The sequence below is a fragment of the Fistularia commersonii genome, unplaced genomic scaffold (assembly GCF_037954325.1).
Source record: "Fistularia commersonii isolate RoL2024-O1a breed Wild unplaced genomic scaffold, RoL_Fcom_v1.0 HiC_scaffold_110, whole genome shotgun sequence".
Taxonomy (NCBI): Eukaryota; Metazoa; Chordata; class Actinopteri; order Syngnathiformes; family Fistulariidae; genus Fistularia; species Fistularia commersonii.
In genome coordinates, this window is record NW_028234068.1 from 35,001 (window position 1) to 50,000 (window position 15,000).

The following is a 15,000-nucleotide window of genomic DNA, read 5'->3' on the forward strand; positions in this document are numbered from 1 at the left end:
TCTCAGCCTCTCATTCTTTTTTTTTTTTTTTTTTTAATTGAACATAAATAGTACACGCAAATGTACAAATAAACATGGCAAGGTAGAACTGAATGTCAATGAAACAACCAGGCATGAAGAAGAAAAGGACATAAGGACATTCGTTCTGTATGTAATCAGAAGTTAATAGTGTTAACGGTTTGTGAGAAATTTACATTGCTAGACAAAAAAAGAAATTAAAAGGAAATAATTAAATAAATAGATAGACCAATGAAATTAAAACCGAAAAAAAAAAAATGCAAGGGGAATACGACATGTAATTAAGTTGGCGATTCACAAGGAATCTCAGACATCAAACTGTATATTTTTTGTTGTTTATATATAAACATATATAAACAAACATATATTGTTTGTTGTTTATTTTTGGGATATATTGAGGAATATTTAATGGAAAGGAGTCACAATCGCTTTTTGACAATGTCGAAGTGTATAGGTGGCTATAGAATTTAAAGTTTTCATTGGAAATGATAGCCTCATCTGTAATTTCCTTGTTGTTAAGACGGGCTTCCGCTTTGCTCCGCTCCTCCTCTCCTCCGCTCTTCCGCTCCGGGCCCTGGAACTCCCGATCCGCGGGACTTCGGTGAATTCCGGGCCAGTTTTTTTGCTCTTCTGCTCTCCTCCCCTCCTCCGCTTCTTCGCTCCCCCGCTTTGGACCCTGGAACTCTTGAACAGGGCCGGGCTTCTGCCCTCCGCCTCTCCTCTGCTCATCCGCTCCAGGCCCTGGCACTCCCTGTGATCCAGTCATTCGCATGTGCGTGCCCGGAGGTCCGGGAGCTCCACTCAAACGTCCGGGGGGGGTAAGGGTAAGGGGTCCTGTCCCTCTCCCCCCCTCCTCGCCGCCTCTGAGAAGAGAAACATCTCCTCCACTCCTCCGCTCCTCCGCTGCGGAACCAGGTATTACCGATCCGCCGGACTCAGGCGAATTGCAGAAAGGGGTTTTGCCGTCCTCCGCTCCTCCGCTCCTCCGTTTCGGGCCCTGGAACTCCCGAACCGCTGGACACAAGCGAATCACGGTCCGGGCTTCTGCTCTCCTCCGCTCCTCACCTCATCCGCTCCAGGCCCTGGTACTCCGTGTCCGCGGGAACCCCCCCCAACCCACAAAAACAAACTCTCACACACACACAAACACACGCACACACACACACACACACACACACACAAACACACAAACACACACAGACACACCTGAACTCATCATAGCTGTGCTAATAGCATTGGCCGAAACGTTTCCACAACCAAACCAACATTAGCTCATCCACTCATTCACATATGTGTGTGCCCAGAGGTCCGGGAGCTCCAGTCATAAGTCCGGGTGATCTATGTCCGGAGAAGGCTCACATTAGCCGCTCTAAGGGGTCCTGCTGCCCCCCAGCTTCCCGGCCTTTGAGAAGAGACACATAACTCCGCTCTTCCGCTTCTCCGCTATGGGCCCTGGTACTCCCGATCCTCCGAACTCAGGTGAATTGCGTGACGTGCTTCTGCTCTACTATAAGCCCCTACACACTTCGAACACGGCTGTTATCACCCTGTTACTGCATTTCAATGACACCCATTTGCTTTCGATCTCAGTGTCTGCCACCGTACGGAAAAAGCGGGGGGGTGGGGGGTGGGGGGGCATAAGCGCATTCGTGCTGTAAGTAATCAGAAGTTAATAGTGTTAACGGTTTGCGAGAAATTTTTAATGCTAGACAAAAAAAGAAAATTAAAAGGATATAATTAAATAAATAGATAGAAAAATAAAATTAAAAACGAAAAAAAAAAAATTGTGAGGGGAATATAACATGTAATTAAGTTGGCGGTTCACAGGGAATCTCAGACATCAAACTGTTTTTAATTGAACATAAATAGTACACCCAAATATACAAATGTACAAATAAACATAGCAAGGTAGAACTGAATGTCAATGAAACAACCAGGCATGAGGAAGCAACGGACATGAGGACATTTGTTCTGTATGTAATGAGAAGTTAATAGTGTTACAGGTTTGTGAGAAATTTACAGTGCTAGACAAAAAACGAAATTAAAAGGAAATAATTAGATAAATAGATAGACAAATGAAATTAAAACCAAAAAAAAAAAAATGCAAGGGGAATACGACATGTAATTAAGTTGGCGATTCACAAGGAATCTCAGACATCAAACTGTATATTTTTTGTTGTTTATATATAAACATATATAAACAAACATATATTGTTTGTTGTTTATTTTTGGGATATATTGAGGAATATTTAATGGAAAGGAGTCACAATCGCTTTTTGACAATGTCGAAGTGTATACGTGGCTATAGAATTTAAAGTTTTCATTAGAAATTATAGCCTCATCTGTAATTTCCTTGTTGTTAAGACGGGCTTAGCTTTGCTCCGCTCCTCCTCTCCTCCGCTCCTCCGCTCTTCCGCTCCGGGCCCTGGAACTCCCGATCCGCGGGACTTCGGTGAATTCCGGGCCAGTTTTTTGCTCTTCTGCTCTCCTCCCCTCCTCCGCTTCTTCGCTCCCCCGCTTTGGACCCTGGAACTCTTGAACAGGGCCGGGCTTCTGCCCTCCGCCTCTCCTCTGCTCATCCGCTCCAGGCCCTGGCACTCCCTGTGATCCAGTCATTCGCATGTGCGTGCCCGGAGGTCCGGGAGCTCCACTCAAACGTCCGGGGGGGATAAGGGTAAGGGGTCCTGCCCCCCCCCCCCTCGCCGCCTCTGAGAAGAGAAACATCTCCTCCACTCCTCCGCTCATCCGCTGCGGAACCAGGTACTACCGATCCGCCGGACTCAGGCGAATTGCAGAAAGGGGTTTTGCTGTCCTCCGCTCCTCCGCTCCTCCGCTCCTCCGCTCCTCCGCTCCTCCGCTCCTCCGCTCCTCCGTTTCGGGCCCTGGAACTCCCGAGCCGCTGGACACAAGCGAATCACGGTCCGGGCTTCTGCTCTCCTCCGCTCCTCACCTCATCCGCTCCAGGCCCTGGTACTCCGTGTCCGCGGGAACCCCCCCCAACCCACAAAAACAAACTCTCACACACACACAAACACACGCACACACACACACACACACACACACACACAGACACACCTGAACTCATCATCGCTGTGCTGATAGCATTGGCCGAAACGTATCCACAACCAAACCAACATTAGCTCATCCAGTCATTCACATATGTGTGTGCCCAGAGGTCCGGGAGCTCCAGTCATAACTCCGGGTGATCTCTGTCCGGAGTAGGCTCACCTTAGCCGGTCTAAGGGGTCCTGCTGCCCCCCAGCTTCCCCGCCTTTGAGAAGAGACACATAACTCCGCTCTTCCGCTTCTCCGCTATGGGCCCTGGTACTCCCGATCCTCCGAACTCAGGTGAATTGCGTGACGTGCTTCTGCTCTCCTATAAGCCCCTACACACTTCGAACACGGCTGTTATCACCCTGTTACTGCATTTCAATGACACCCATTTGCTTTCGATCTCAGTGTCTGCCTCCGTACGGAAAAAGCGGGATGGGTGGGGGGGCATAAGCGCAATCGTGCTGTAAGTAATCAGAAGTTAATAGTGTTAACGGTTTGCGAGAAATTTTTAATGCTAGACAGAAAAAGAAAATTAGAAGGATATAATTAAATAAATAGATAGAAAAATAAAATTAAAAACGAAAAAAAAAAATTGTGAGGGGAATATAACATGTAATTAAGTTGGCGGTTCACAAGGAATCTCAGACATCAAACTGTTTTTAATTGAACATAAATAGTACACCCAAATATACAAATGTACAAATAAACATAGCAAGGTAGAACTGAATGTCAATGAAACAACCAGGGATGAGGAAGCAACGGACATCAGGACATTTGTTCTGTATGTAATGAGAAGTTAATAGTGTTACAGGTTTGTGAGAAATTTACAGTGCGAGACAAAAAAAGAAATTAAAAGGAAGTAATTAAATCAATAGATAGACAAATAAGAAATTAAAACGAAAAAAAAAAAAAAAAATTGCAAGGGGAATGTAACATGTAATCAAGTTGTTTTTTTTTTTTTGTTTTTTTTTTTTACCAAAAAAAAAAGGAACCTCGGACATGGGTAACTATATTTTTTTGTTTTCGGATTTTTCCATAAGTTTTAAGGATTTTTTTTTTTTTTTTTATATTTCAAAATCGTTTATGAAGACATTAAAATTTGGGGAGCATTTTTGCATTCTGTTCTTGTGAATGAAGAACTTGGCCAGGCCTAAAAGAACATTGACACAGAGTTCATCTGTTATGTTGCTTATAAGTAAACAGAATGTTATATCATCTTTTGAGAAGGAAACTGGTGACGATGGAATGAGAAGGAGAAAAAATATATGGTCAGTGGTTTCAATGTTGTCTTCACAAAATGTACAAATATTATCTTCAAAATTAAAGCGTACCCTCGATAATTCCTTAGATGGGTAGATGTCAGTCATAATTTTGAAGTGGGTCTCTTTTGCCTTGGGGGTATGGGTAGAGTCAGATACATAGTTCGCAGCGTGGCAATCGATTCCTCATCAAATTTATTTAAAATATCCTTTTTTTTTTTTTTGACGTCCAGGGAATAAGTTTCCTGTGAAACATTTCCTAATAAAGGAGTTGCCGCGCTTTCTGTCCACAATTGAGATTCCCTGGAGTGATAGTCGGGGTAACTGTGGTTGTACGGTTCGGTGCGTCATTATATTTTTGGTCAGGAATACAAATTGTCGAGGCAGTGCGTTTCGTAACTTTAGCAACTCTAATATGGGAGGCTTGAATCTGTGTGTAGTACAGAACTGCTCATTGTCCAGAGGACTGCCAGTGTCATCCATCAAGTCAATTATTGACCATATACCTTTCTCAAAGCATTCCTTGTAAAACAGAGGTTTGTTGCCATGCAGTACATATCGATTGTTCCAAACTATTATACTGTGTGGTGAGAAATTGTGTACGTATATCATTTTCCAGTATAATAATATTTGTTTATGGAACTCTGAACATTTGACAGGAATCTTGTTGATATCCAAGTCAGAGATAAGCAGAAGACTCAGGCCGCCGACTTTGTTGAATAAGTAGTTTGGAGTACAATACCAGAAAGAACGATGAGGTTTGATCCAGGATTTCAACCAGTTCACCTTCAATGTCCCATTCAAGCAGTCCGACTCTATCACTTTCAGCCCTCCTTCACTTGTTTCTTTCACCATATGTGATTTTTCTTAGATGGTGTGGTCTGTTCCTCCAGATAAAGTTGAAATTGATTTGGTTAACAGATTTTACGAGTTGATTTGGAGCAGCATTGGAATACGCTGGGTATATACATCTGGATAAACACATCCATTTTAGTCAAATATATCCGGCCTAATATTGATAAATCTCTCTGGAGCCATATATTAGAATTAAGCTTTACTTTGATTCAGTTTAGATTCAATGTTCCTGGATTGATTTAACGTTTGGTCCTTGGATAGGAAAATGCTCAAGTATTTTATTTCTGATTTCATAGAAACATCGCTGATTTCCTTTAGTGGCGAGTCATGCAGCGCAAGAAGTTTGCATTTCTTTAAGTTTAATGACAATCCTGAAGCCTTGGAGAATGTTTTGGTTTTTTTCAGCACTTATTGGGACTTGATGTTCATTTTTCAAAACTAAGGTTGTGTCATCTGCCAGCAGGCTAATAACAATTTCTGTCCCCAACATTACTTCTGTCCCACACGTATACACACACACACACACACACACACACACACACACACACACACACACACACACACCTTAATTCCACTCTTTTATATACGCATGTCTGGAGTTCCGGGAGCTCGTTCTCAACGTTCTGGGGATAATCATAGCTGTGCTGATAGCATTGGCCGAAACGTATCCACAACCAAACCAACATTAGCTCATCCACTCATTCACATATGTGTGTGCCCAGAGGTCCGGGAGCTCCAGTCATAAGTCCGGGTGATCTATGTCCGGAGAAGACTCACATTAGCCGGTCTAAGGGGTCCTGCTGCCCCCCAGTTTCCCCGCCTTTGAGAAGAGACACATAACTCCGCTCTTCCGCTTCTCCGCTATGGGCCCTGGTACTCCCGATCCTCCGAACTCAGGTGAATTGCGTGACGTGCTTCTGCTCTCCTATAAGCCCCTACACACTTCGAACACGGCTGTTATCACCCTGTTACTGCATTTCAATGACACCCATTTGCTTTCGATCTCAGTGTCTGCCTCCGTACGGAAAAAGCGGGATGGGTGGGGGGGCATAAGCGCATTCGTGGTGTAAGTAATCAGAAGTTAATAGTGTTAACGGTTTGCGAGAAATTTTTAATGCTAGACAAAAAAAGAAAATTAGAAGGATATAATTAAATAAATAGATAGAAAAATAAAATTAAAAACGAAAAAAAAAAATTGTGAGGGGAATATAACATGTAATTAAGTTGGCGGTTCACAAGGAATCTCAGACATCAAACTGTTTTTAATTGAACATAAATAGTACACCCAAATATACAAATGTACAAATAAACATAGCAAGGTAGAACTGAATGTCAATGAAACAACCAGGGATGAGGAAGCAACGGACATCAGGACATTTGTTCTGTATGTAATGAGAAGTTAATAGTGTTACAGGTTTGTGAGAAATTTACAGTGCGAGACAAAAAAAGAAATTAAAAGGAAGTAATTAAATCAATAGATAGACAAATAAGAAATTAAAACGAAAAAAAAAAAAAAAAATTGCAAGGGGAATGTAACATGTAATCAAGTTGTTTTTTTTGTTTTGTTTTTTTTTTTTACCAAAAAAAAAAGGAACCTCGGACATGGGTAACTATATTTTTTTGTTTTCGGATTTTTCCATAAGTTTTAAGGATTTTTTTTTTTTTTTTTTATATTTCAAAATCGTTTATGAAGACATTAAAATTTGGGGAGCATTTTTGCATTCTGTTCTTGTGAATGAAGAACTTGGCCAGGCCTAAAAGAACATTGACACAGAGTTCATCTGTTATGTTGCTTATAAGTAAACAGAATGTTATATCATCTTTTGAGAAGGAAACTGGTGACGATGGAATGAGAAGGAGAAAAAATATATGGTCAGTGGTTTCAATGTTGTCTTCACAAAATGTACAAATATTATCTTCAAAATTAAAGCGTACCCTCGATAATTCCTTAGATGGGTAGATGTCAGTCATAATTTTGAAGTGGGTCTCTTTTGCCTTGGGGGTATGGGTAGAGTCAGATACATAGTTCGCAGCGTGGCAATCGATTCCTCATCAAATTTATTTAAAATATCCTTTTTTTTTTTTTTGACGTCCAGGGAATAAGTTTCCTGTGAAACATTTCCTAATAAAGGAGTTGCTGCGCTTTCTGTCCACAATTGAGATTCCCTGGAGTGATAGTCGGGGTAACTGTGGTTGTACGGTTCGGTGCGTCATTATATTTTTGGTCAGGAATACAAATTGTCGAGGCAGTGCGTTTCGTAACTTTAGCAACTCTAATATGGGAGGCTTGAATCTGTGTGTAGTACAGAACTGCTCATTGTCCAGAGGACTGCCAGTGTCATCCATCAAGTCAATTATCGACCATATACCTTTCTCAAAGCATTCCTTGTAAAACAGAGGTTTGTTGCCATGCAGTACATATCGATTGTTCCAAACTATTATACTGTGTGGTGAGAAATTGTGTACGTATATCATTTTCCAGTATAATAATATTTGTTTATGGAACTCTGAACATTTGACAGGAATCTTGTTGATATCCAAGTCAGAGATAAGCAGAAGACTCAGGCCGCCGACTTTGTTGAATAAGTAGTTTGGAGTACAATACCAGAAAGAACGATGAGGTTTGATCCAGGATTTCAACCAGTTCACCTTCAATGTCCCATTCAAGCAGTCCGACTCTATCACTTTCAGCCCTCCTTCACTTGTTTCTTTCACCATATGTGATTTTTCTTAGATGGTGTGGTCTGTTCCTCCAGATAAAGTTGAAATTGATTTGGTTAACAGATTTTACGAGTTGATTTGGAGCAGCATTGGAATACGCTGGGTATATACATCTGGATAAACACATCCATTTTAGTCAAATATATCCGGCCTAATATTGATAAATCTCTCTGGAGCCATATATTAGAATTAAGCTTTACTTTGATTCAGTTTAGATTCAATGTTCCTGGATTGATTTAACGTTTGGTCCTTGGATAGGAAAATGCTCAAGTATTTTATTTCTGATTTCATAGAAACATCGCTGATTTCCTTTAGTGGCGAGTCATGCAGCGCAAGAAGTTTGCATTTCTTTAAGTTTAATGACAATCCTGAAGCCTTGGAGAATGTTTTGGTTTTTTTCAGCACTTATTGGGACTTGATGTTCATTTTTCAAAACTAAGGTTGTGTCATCTGCCAGCAGGCTAATAACAATTTCTGTCCCCAACATTACTTCTGTCCCACACGTATACACACACACACACACACACACACACACACACACACACCTTAATTCCACTCTTTTATATACGCATGTCTGGAGTTCCGGGAGCTCGTTCTCAACGTTCTGGGGATAATCATAGCTGTGCTGATAGCATTGGCCGAAACGTATCCACAACCAAACCAACATTAGCTCATCCACTCATTCACATATGTGTGTGCCCAGAGGTCCGGGAGCTCCAGTCATAACTCCGGGTGATATCTGTCCGGAGTAGGCTCACATTAGCCGGTCTAAGGGGTCCTGCTGCCCCCCAGCTTCCCCGCCTTTGAGAAGAGACACATAACTCCGCTCTTCCGCTTCTCCGCTATGGGCCCTGGTACTCCCGATCCTCCGAACTCAGGTGAATTGCGTGACGTGCTTCTGCTCTCCTATAAGCCCCTACACACTTCGAACACGGCTGTTATCACCCTGTTACTGCATTTCAATGACACCCATTTGCTTTCGATCTCAGTGTCTGCCTCCGTACGGAAAAAGCGGGATGGGTGGGGGGGCATAAGCGCATTCGTGCTGTAAGTAATCAGAAGTTAATAGTGTTAACGGTTTGCGAGAAATTTTTAATGCTAGACAAAAAAAGAAAATTAGAAGGATATAATTAAATAAATAGATAGAAAAATAAAATTAAAAACGAAAAAAAAAAATTGTGAGGGGAATATAACATGTAATTAAGTTGGCGGTTCACAAGGAATCTCAGACATCAAACTGTTTTTAATTGAACATAAATAGTACACCCAAATATACAAATGTACAAATAAACATAGCAAGGTAGAACTGAATGTCAATGAAACAACCAGGGATGAGGAAGCAACGGACATCAGGACATTTGTTCTGTATGTAATGAGAAGTTAATAGTGTTACAGGTTTGTGAGAAATTTACAGTGCGAGACAAAAAAAGAAATTAAAAGGAAGTAATTAAATCAATAGATAGACAAATAAGAAATTAAAACGAAAAAAAAAAAAAAAAAATTGCAAGGGGAATGTAACATGTAATCAAGTTGTTTTTTTTTTTTTGTTTTTTTTTTTTACCAAAAAAAAAAGGAACCTCGGACATGGGTAACTATATTTTTTTGTTTTCGGATTTTTCCATAAGTTTTAAGGATTTTTTTTTTTTTTTTTATATTTCAAAATCGTTTATGAAGACATTAAAATTTGGGGAGCATTTTTGCATTCTGTTCTTGTGAATGAAGAACTTGGCCAGGCCTAAAAGAACATTGACACAGAGTTCATCTGTTATGTTGCTTATAAGTAAACAGAATGTTATATCATCTTTTGAGAAGGAAACTGGTGACGATGGAATGAGAAGGAGAAAAAATATATGGTCAGTGGTTTCAATGTTGTCTTCAAAAAATGTACAAATATTATCTTCAAAATTAAAGCGTACCCTCGATAATTCCTTAGATGGGTAGATGTCAGTCATAATTTTGAAGTGGGTCTCTTTTGCCTTGGGGGTATGGGTAGAGTCAGATACATAGTTCGCAGCGTGGCAATCGATTCCTCATCAAATTTATTTAAAATATCCTTTTTTTTTTTTTTGACGTCCAGGGAATAAGTTTCCTGTGAAACATTTCCTAATAAAGGAGTTGCTGCGCTTTCTGTCCACAATTGAGATTCCCTGGAGTGATAGTCGGGGTAACTGTGGTTGTACGGTTCGGTGCGTCATTATATTTTTGGTCAGGAATACAAATTGTCGAGGCAGTGCGTTTCGTAACTTTAGCAACTCTAATATGGGAGGCTTGAATCTGTGTGTAGTACAGAACTGCTCATTGTCCAGAGGACTGCCAGTGTCATCCATCAAGTCAATTATTGACCATATACCTTTCTCAAAGCATTCCTTGTAAAACAGAGGTTTGTTGCCATGCAGTACATATCGATTGTTCCAAACTATTATACTGTGTGGTGAGAAATTGTGTACGTATATCATTTTCCAGTATAATAATATTTGTTTATGGAACTCTGAACATTTGACAGGAATCTTGTTGATATCCAAGTCAGAGATAAGCAGAAGACTCAGGCCGCCGACTTTGTTGAATAAGTAGTTTGGAGTACAATACCAGAAAGAACGATGAGGTTTGATCCAGGATTTCAACCAGTTCACCTTCAATGTCCCATTCAAGCAGTCCGACTCTATCACTTTCAGCCCTCCTTCACTTGTTTCTTTCACCATATGTGATTTTTCTTAGATGGTGTGGTCTGTTCCTCCAGATAAAGTTGAAATTGATTTGGTTAACAGATTTTACGAGTTGATTTGGAGCAGCATTGGAATACGCTGGGTATATACATCTGGATAAACACATCCATTTTAGTCAAATATATCCGGCCTAATATTGATAAATCTCTCTGGAGCCATATATTAGAATTAAGCTTTACTTTGATTCAGTTTAGATTCAATGTTCCTGGATTGATTTAACGTTTGGTCCTTGGATAGGAAAATGCTCAAGTATTTTATTTCTGATTTCATAGAAACATCGCTGATTTCCTTTAGTGGCGAGTCATGCAGCGCAAGAAGTTTGCATTTCTTTAAGTTTAATGACAATCCTGAAGCCTTGGAGAATGTTTTGGTTTTTTTCAGCACTTATTGGGACTTGATGTTCATTTTTCAAAACTAAGGTTGTGTCATCTGCCAGCAGGCTAATAACAATTTCTGTCCCCAACATTACTTCTGTCCCACACGTATACACACACACACACACACACACACACACACACACACACACACACACACACACCTTAATTCCACTCTTTTATATACGCATGTCTGGAGTTCCGGGAGCTCGTTCTCAACGTTCTGGGGATAATCATAGCTGTGCTGATAGCATTGGCCGAAACGTATCCACAACCAAACCAACATTAGCTCATCCACTCATTCACATATGTGTGTGCCCAGAGGTCCGGGAGCTCCAGTCATAAGTCCGGGTGATCTATGTCCGGAGAAGACTCACATTAGCCGGTCTAAGGGGTCCTGCTGCCCCCCAGTTTCCCCGCCTTTGAGAAGAGACACATAACTCCGCTCTTCCGCTTCTCCGCTATGGGCCCTGGTACTCCCGATCCTCCGAACTCAGGTGAATTGCGTGACGTGCTTCTGCTCTCCTATAAGCCCCTACACACTTCGAACACGGCTGTTATCACCCTGTTACTGCATTTCAATGACACCCATTTGCTTTCGATCTCAGTGTCTGCCTCCGTACGGAAAAAGCGGGATGGGTGGGGGGGCATAAGCGCATTCGTGGTGTAAGTAATCAGAAGTTAATAGTGTTAACGGTTTGCGAGAAATTTTTAATGCTAGACAAAAAAAGAAAATTAGAAGGATATAATTAAATAAATAGATAGAAAAATAAAATTAAAAACGAAAAAAAAAAATTGTGAGGGGAATATAACATGTAATTAAGTTGGCGGTTCACAAGGAATCTCAGACATCAAACTGTTTTTAATTGAACATAAATAGTACACCCAAATATACAAATGTACAAATAAACATAGCAAGGTAGAACTGAATGTCAATGAAACAACCAGGGATGAGGAAGCAACGGACATCAGGACATTTGTTCTGTATGTAATGAGAAGTTAATAGTGTTACAGGTTTGTGAGAAATTTACAGTGCGAGACAAAAAAAGAAATTAAAAGGAAGTAATTAAATCAATAGATAGACAAATAAGAAATTAAAACGAAAAAATAAAAAAAAAATTGCAAGGGGAATGTAACATGTAATCAAGTTGTTTTTTTTTTTTTGTTTTTTTTTTTTACCAAAAAAAAAAGGAACCTCGGACATGGGTAACTATATTTTTTAGTTTTTGGATTTTTCTATAAGTTTTAAGGATTTTTTTTTTTTTTTTTTATATTTCAAAATCGTTTATGAAGACATTAAAATTTGGGGAGCATTTTTGCATTCTGTTCTTGTGAATGAAGAACTTGGCCAGGCCTAAAAGAACATTGACACAGAGTTCATCTGTTATGTTGCTTATAAGTAAACAGAATGTTATATCATCTTTTGAGAAGGAAACTGGTGACGATGGAATGAGAAGGAGAAAAAATATATGGTCAGTGGTTTCAATGTTGTCTTCACAAAATGTACAAATATTATCTTCAAAATTAAAGCGTACCCTCGATAATTCCTTAGATGGGTAGATGTCAGTCATAATTTTGAAGTGGGTCTCTTTTGCCTTGGGGGTATGGGTAGAGTCAGATACATGGTTCGCAGCGTGGCAATCGATTCCTCATCAAATTTATTTAAAATATCCTTTTTTTTTTTTTTTGACGTCCAGGGAATAAGTTTCCTGTGAAACATTTCCTAATAAAGGAGTTGCCGCGCTTTCTGTCCACAATTGAGATTCCCTGGAGTGATAGTCGGGGTAACTGTGGTTGTACGGTTCGGTGCGTCATTATATTTTTGGTCAGGAATACAAATTGTCGAGGCAGTGCGTTTCGTAACTTTAGCAACTCTAATATGGGAGGCTTGAATCTGTGTGTAGTACAGAACTGCTCATTGTCCAGAGGACTGCCAGTGTCATCCATCAAGTCAATTATCGACCATATACCTTTCTCAAAGCATTCCTTGTAAAACAGAGGTTTGTTGCCATGCAGTACATATCGATTGTTCCAAACTATTATACTGTGTGGTGAGAAATTGTGTACGTATATCATTTTCCAGTATAATAATATTTGTTTATGGAACTCTGAACATTTGACAGGAATCTTGTTGATATCCAAGTCAGAGATAAGCAGAAGACTCAGGCCGCCGACTTTGTTGAATAAGTAGTTTGGAGTACAATACCAGAAAGAACGATGAGGTTTGATCCAGGATTTCAACCAGTTCACCTTCAATGTCCCATTCAAGCAGTCCGACTCTATCACTTTCAGCCCTCCTTCACTTGTTTCTTTCACCATATGTGATTTTTCTTAGATGGTGTGGTCTGTTCCTCCAGATAAAGTTGAAATTGATTTGGTTAACAGATTTTACGAGTTGATTTGGAGCAGCATTGGAATACGCTGGGTATATACATCTGGATAAACGCATCCATTTTAGTCAAATATATCCGGCCTAATATTGATAAATCTCTCTGGAGCCATATATTAGAATTAAGCTTTACTTTGATTCAGTTTAGATTCAATGTTCCTGGATTGATTTAACGTTTGGTCCTTGGATAGGAAAATGCTCAAGTATTTTATTTCTGATTTCATGGAAACATCGCTGATTTCCTTTAGTGGCGAGTCATGCAGCGCAAGAAGTTTGCATTTCTTTAAGTTTAATGACAATCCTGAAGCCTTGGAGAATGTTTTGGTTGTTTTCGGCACTTATTGGGACTTGATGTTCATTTTTCAAAACTAAGGTTGTGTCATCTGCCAGCAGGCTAATAACAATTTCAGTCCCCAGCACGTCTAACTTTTGGATATCGTTGCTCTTTTCAACATAAACGGCTAGCATTTCGGTAGCAATTATAAATAAATAGGGTGAGATGGGGCAACCTTGGGGGATTCCCACATCAACATGGAAGCTCGGAGTGGTGCCGCTTGGCAGGGTGACACAGCTATGAATATTCTCATAGAGCCCACGGATCACATTCCTGAATATTTAACCAAATCCAAAATGTTCGAGCGTTGCTATGATAAATGGATGTTCGACCGAGTCAAAGGCTTTAGAAAAGTCCAAGAAGGATATGCGGCCATTATCTTCAATGCGATACGCCTCTAAACCCATCGCTCGCCCCGACTCGGGGAATCCTAGAGCCTACTTGCACCCCCGCCCTAACTTAACTCCCTCACTCGTGGAGCTCCCTGAGCTCCACACATCCCGGAGCATCACGCCGACTCATTCACATTTGAATGATTGTCTTTATTTTATGTCCGCTAGATAGAGGCATCCGCACATGCGCATCAGTGGAGCTTCAGGCCGGCTGAGGCATGGACTGAAAATCATAAAGACATGTGTGATGAGCTAAAAGGAAGATAAGCATATTTTTATAATAAATGTAAGAAAGAGAGGGTAATGCAGCCTCAGGGCGGCACTGGCCCGTGTCTCTCCAAGCCTGCCTTTGGGGGGGGGGGGGGGGGCACGGAGCAGTGTCTCCCTGTGCCGGTCCCAAGCCCGGATAAATGCAGAGGGTTGCGTCAGGAGGGGCATCCGGCGTAAAACGTTTGCCAAAACCAAACATGCGAGTCAACCATAACTATACCATACCGGATGGGTCGCGGACCGGGTTAACAACGACCGCCATTGGTACTGATGACCTACAGGGTACTAATGGAAATCGGGCTACTGTGGGTCGAAGAACAAGAAGAAGAAGAAGAGGAGGAGTGCGTGTTCGGAAGCAGAGAGAGAGGAGGAAAGGAAAGAGCCTGGGACTGAGAGTAGGGACTTTGAATATTGGGACTATGACAGGAAAAGGTAGAGAGTTGATGGACACGATGCAGAGAAGGAAGCTGGATATACTGTGTGTCCAGGAGACCAGGTGGAAGGGTAGTAAGGCTAGAAGCTTAGGAGCAGGCTTTAAGTTATACTATTATGGTGCTGACAAGAAGAGAAATGGAGTAGGAGTCATCTTGAAGGAGGAGTTTGTAAGGAAC